This window comes from Peromyscus leucopus, chromosome 1 (assembly GCF_004664715.2).
Source record: "Peromyscus leucopus breed LL Stock chromosome 1, UCI_PerLeu_2.1, whole genome shotgun sequence".
Classification (NCBI taxonomy): domain Eukaryota; kingdom Metazoa; phylum Chordata; class Mammalia; order Rodentia; family Cricetidae; genus Peromyscus; species Peromyscus leucopus.
In genome coordinates, this window is record NC_051063.1 from 50,479,902 (window position 1) to 50,485,901 (window position 6,000).

The following is a 6,000-nucleotide window of genomic DNA, read 5'->3' on the forward strand; positions in this document are numbered from 1 at the left end:
GTTCTACATATCAGCCACAGATTCCCTTGTTTTCTCCCTCCCGCCCCCCTCTCTTTTTCATTTTTGCTTTGATGGAATTATTATTCTCGTTGTAGGAAGACAGTAAACCAGTCTGTAAGACTGGGGATGTTGCTCAATGGAATAGTGTTTGCCCAGCACTCAAGCAGCTCTTGAGTTCACTACCCAGTACTGAAAAACAAAATAACTGCTGAATGAGTAAAATACTTTGTAGTAAAACAACGCTATAGGAAATATGGGCAATTGGAAGTGAGTGGGAAGAGTTGCAATTTTAAATAAAGTGGTTAAGAGCACTTCCTGCTCTTGCAGAGGACCTGGGTTCTGTTCCCAGCACCCACCTAGAGGCTCACAATCATCTGAAATTCTAGTTCCAGGGGATCCAGTTCCCTCTTCTGGCTTTCACAGGCATTGCACACATATGGTGCACATATATACATGAAGGCAAATACCCATACACACAAAATAAAAAATAAAATAAATTGTTAAAGGATTTCAAGTCAGGAAGAAGCATGATTAAATTTCACAATAATCAGGATGGGGTGCTGTCCTGGAGGGCACAAGTCTAGAGTAGAGGTAGGGCTAATAGTCAGAAAACTTCTCAGAAGGTACCGGGGAGGATTTTAAGTCCTTATGTAACAGGACCCCAGACATTAGTAGGCACTGAGACCTTAGCACAACTGACTCCATGATGGAAGTGCCATCCAGACCCTAAAACTCAGCATGCAGACATCACCACCTGCCAACACTAAAACAAAGACCTAAGCCATCAAAGTTCATAGTTCTGGAAAGTCTCTAAATGTATTGACCTTTCTTTTTGGCTTCTGTAGTTCCTCGTCTGCCTAACTGTTTTTGTGAACTGAAGACTTTTTTTGTGTTTAAAATCTCACCCTGAGAAGGCTTGGGGCTACACTGGGATCCTGAACACCCAGTGTAGTAAACAGCTGGCTAATAAAGACTTTCCATTGGCTTAAACCCATGTCTGAGCAGTCTTCTCTGGTGAATACCCCACAACACTTGAGAACACAGATTGGATGGAAATGAGGAAAGAGAGAGGAGAGATTCTAGAATGACTCCTGCATAGGTTCCCACATGGGTAGCAACCCACTGGGTAATCACTATCCAAGATGAGCATTTGGATGGACGATGTTGGGAGGGGGGCATAAAATGAGGGGAGAGACTGCAGTTTTGGTTTTGAACGAGATGCCTGAAAGGCACGCAAAGAGGGATGATTAAACATGGGAGAGAAACCTTTGGAAGTTAGACAAGTGAGGGTGTGAAAGATGGAGCATTGATTAAGGGGAAATGATGCAGCAGGACACCCGTGTTGAGGCAGGGTAGGGGCTGTGGGGGCCGGGGGAGGAGGGAGAGCGTGTTCAGGGTTGAACATTGAGGGCATATCGATAAAGTTTTTAATGTCAGAGTAGACAAACCTTTAAGGAGCAGTTCAAAGCCTGTTTTGAAATGTGGCTTTCTAGCATTTGTTTCAAGATGTCATTGGCCTACAGCAAACGAGGAAGGGAAATGGTCTCAACCTTTTGTGATTCGGCCTGCCTACTGGAAACCTCAGAACGCAACCTGGTGAACTGCTAATCAGATAAGCATGGCAGGGCTTTGTAGGGAATCATGCTGAGCACATGCCTGTGGGCAGGCAGGTTTATTAGAGGAAGTACTGTCCAAGCCAGTCAAAGAGAAATTGGCAAGGAAAGTGTAATGAGCAACTCTTTGGATTAAAATACAGCTTTCTGTCTTATGATAGTAGTTATACCTTCTAACTTTAGAGGGTGTTTCAACCCCCCTTTGGATTATAAAGTTAATGTAGCTTATAAACCCTATGAATGAGACATTGTTTACAAATAGGTAGGAATCTTGCTTATACTCTAAAACACCTATTTAGTGGAGTACTGGAGTTTGAAATATACATATTTTAGACTTAGAATTCAAAGAACAAGGTTCAAGAGGCAGTTATTAGCTGCCTTGCTAATAGCTCTGACCCCCGGGCAACTTTATTTATTAACATACAATTAAAATCACATTTCAGTACAAATAAAATACCACCATATTTCCCATTTTCTATTTTAATAAAAAGAAAAAAAAGCAAAAGGTTATAACTAACAAAAGAAAAACTATATACAAAAGTACAATAACTATATACAATATACAAGTAATAAATACCTAAACAATGTCTAGTCCATTTGTATTTGACAAATCAGAGAAAATAATTCCATTATCTATCCTGTTTTGGTAAGTCCAAAATGTATCTAATTCACTTTCTATCCTAATTAATCTTCAACTATAACTAACTAATCTTCAACTCCCTCAGAGACCCAGGAAGGAAATAATATTAGCTAACAAAAATAAAAACAGGAAGTGCATGCAAGCAACTTCCAAAAAATTTGTGAGTTGACAGAAACAGCCAGCTGCTGGACAGTCACCTGAGGTTTCTCCGCAGTGTTGGGGCATCATCTTCAGCCTATAGGCTTAGTGTATCTGATAGACTCATTTGTGATGTAGGATATACACAAGGTCAACAGTTCAACCTCACATTGGGTGAGAGCAGTCCATGTACCAGAAACACCTGAATTCCACTAGTGTCATGTCATGATTCAGGATTTTAAATTCTGGAAATTGTTGACGGTTTTTGAATTCAGCTGTTCATTCTTCTTGGCTGTGTATATATGGCTTCTTCTCAGCATCCCCTTCTTCTCCACATCCCTCTATTAAATGCCAGTCTACTATTGAGAGGCGTGAGCTTAGTTACTCTTCAAGAATAACTGTTTCAGCTGCTGTTCCATTGCACATCAGAAGCCATCAGCTCACTGCCTGTTCAGCTGCCTTCGAAGAAAAGGACACTGTACCTTTTCCGATTGCGAAGGCCACTTCAGGGATGGTGCCATATTGTCCTGGCCTCAGAAGATGCCTTTTGATAAAGCCATAACCACACTTGTTTTGGCAAGAATCAGTAGTCCTTTGTTTCTTGTCATGTCTGTCCATTTTGTCCTGTTGATTCAAGGATACTTTGTTGTCCAGTGGCTAACTTTTGCCACAATGAAAGTTAACTCCATATGCAGTTTCTTCAATGCCCATATTTTCTCTGAAGTACATTGGTACTGCCAGGAGCCGACATGTCTCAAAAAAAAATGTTTTGTTATTAAAACATTTTAAATGCCATATTCTGTAGATATCTGAAGGGTTTGAAGATAACCTGTCCATCTAAAATATATCTGCTCAATTTTTAAAACATATCTAATATGACTACAAGTTCTATTGTAATGTCTAACTACTAACTTTCATTTCTTTATATCCTAATAGTTGGTAATAATAACATTCAAGGATCAGAAAATTGCATTACATTGTTAAATGAATGGTATAAGTACAATTAGAAATATACATATAGCATCTTCTAACGATATCAATTTCAATATATATAATTTGTATACAATATAAAACAATCCAATCCAATGTAAAGTATTTAAAACTAGTAATTGTCTTTTTCTTCTTTTCTTCCTTTCTTTTACTTTCTTTCTTCCTTTCTTCCTTCCTTTCTTTCTTTCTTTCTTTCTTCCTTTCTTTTTTGAAAGAACCTTAAATCTAATCTCCTTTGCTTAGCCTTTTTCCTAACCCTTGACAACAACTGTAACCAACCCCCCTAAACAATGAAAATCATCCCAGACCCAAAACCCATTAAAAAGACCAAAAAACCACCCACCCCACAAAGAAGTTTAAAAAGTATTTCAAAACAGCCTTTGAAATATTTCCATGCCTTCCTTTCTTTAGGCACTGAACTGTTCTCTGGAATAATAAAATTATCTGATATTTATATAATTTTGTGGTTAATACCAACTTTATGCAATATGCATGCGTGTGTGGATGTGTGTGTTTGCATGAGTGTGTGTGTGCATGTGTGTCCATGTGTTTGAAAGTGGTGTGTTTGCATGAGTGTGTGTGTGTGTGTGTGTGTGTGTGTGTGTGTGTGTGTGCGTGAGTGTGTGAGTGTGTGTGTGTTTAGGGTAAGCTCTCACCAAGTAGTCCAAACTGCCTCACAGCAGTCTTCCCACTACAGCTTCCTAGTGAAGAGCTCAGGTTAGAGGACTGAGGCATCAAGCCCAGTCCCACCTTTTCTTTTTCGAGACAGGGTCTCATGTAGTTCAGGTTGGCCTCAAATTTGCAATGTATCAGAAAATGACTGTGAGATTTGAATGAAAAGAGTCCCATAGGCCCATAGAGACTGGCACTGCTGGAAGTCGTGGCCTTGGAGTAGGTGTGGCCTTGCTGGAGGAAGTGTGTTATTGGGGGCAGGCTTTGAGGTTTCAGAAGCTCAAATTGTGGCACACAGTTTCCTCTTCCTGCCTTCCAATTCAGATGTAGAACTCTCATCTACCTCTACAGGACCATGTCTGCCTGTGGACCACCATGCTTCCTACCATGATGATAATGGACTAAACCTCTGAACTGTAAGCCAGCCCCAATTAAATGCTCTCCTTTATAAGAGTTGCTGTGGCCATGGTGTCTCTTCACAGCAATGGAGACCTTAAGACAATGACCTTGAACTTCTGATCCTCTGCCTCTACCTCTGACTGCAGGAATTACAATCATGCACCATCATGCTCAGATTATTTATTTATTTATTTATTTATTTGATTTTTCAGTGTGATGCTGGGGGTCAGCACAGGGTTTCATGGTCTCTCCCGCAGACCTACATCCCCAGCCTCCACGCTTGCCTGTATACTTTCTTCTCAGTCTGTTTTCAGTGTCCCAGGTTAGGTAGAACATTAAAGCAGCGTGGTGCTTAAGAGGGAAGAAAGTTGAGAGATGAGAATTCAAGGGGAAGGACAAGACGGCAACCTGACAAACGGAGCAGCAGACGGTCAGATCACAGACGACAGAATACTGATCAGCCAGAATGAGCAGGACCTGATCAATTGTAGCTCCTCCTCCTCTTCCTCCTCCTCCTCCATCTCCTCCTACTTTCTGACCTCCCCTCCCCTCTTCTCCTCCTTCTTCAACAGGGTCTTTCTACTTAGTCCTGCCTCTCCTGGAACTCACTACACAGATCAGGCTGGCCTCAAACCGACAGATCTGGCTGCCTCTGCCTCCCAAGTGGTAGAATTAAAGGCGTGCATCCCCCAGACCCACCCTCAGCTAACTTCTTTTTTTTTATCTGCTCCTTTCCTTTCCAACTCAGGCCCAGCCAGAGAGCACTGAACATGCAGCTCTGACCCAGTCAACCAGCCTTCAGTCTTTCTCTGCTATTAATAATACTCTGATGTCATGAACATATGAACCCTTGTCCCTTTCATTATTAAGCTGTTTTACTCCTCTGACAGCATCGATTCTCTGTCAAATGCAGTGACAGTGACTGTCACTGGTTACAGTCAGCTTTGAATGAAATAGCTGCTATTGATCTCATCTTGGTCTTCGTCCCTGTCCCAGCGTCCATATATATCCTAAGCTAGCAGTGTTTTATGTGCGAAAGAGTGGCCTGGCTTTGGGAATGTGGAAAAGCAGACAGTCTTGTCCTCAAGGATCTTCCGGCTAGTGGAGCAGACAGGCACATGATTGTAATTCAAGAGGTAACTGGAACAGAGGTGTTTATAAAGAGATGTGTGGGTCGAATAAGATTTTTGGAGGAAGATGACCCTTAAGCCAAAGGTAACATATGAGCAGGGGCTGATAGTCAAAGCAGGTAGAAGAAGGGCCAGAATGAACAAAAACTATCAGGTCCAAACACACAAGGGTTCGTGCAGAGCTTAACCAAGAGGCCAGGACACGCCGCGGGTGCACCGTGTACAGTAGTGGAAGAGATACTTGAGAAAACCTTAGACTTCTGCCGTTCAAGAGGCTTCTTTATGCAAATGAGACACAGAGGCTGGTGTCAGCAAGAGTAAAAGCACCAAACGACCACTGCTTTTGTGTGTATCACCGTAAGGTCCAGGACAATGACACAAATGTTCATGATCCGCACAAGTAGACAGTCGACGTTGA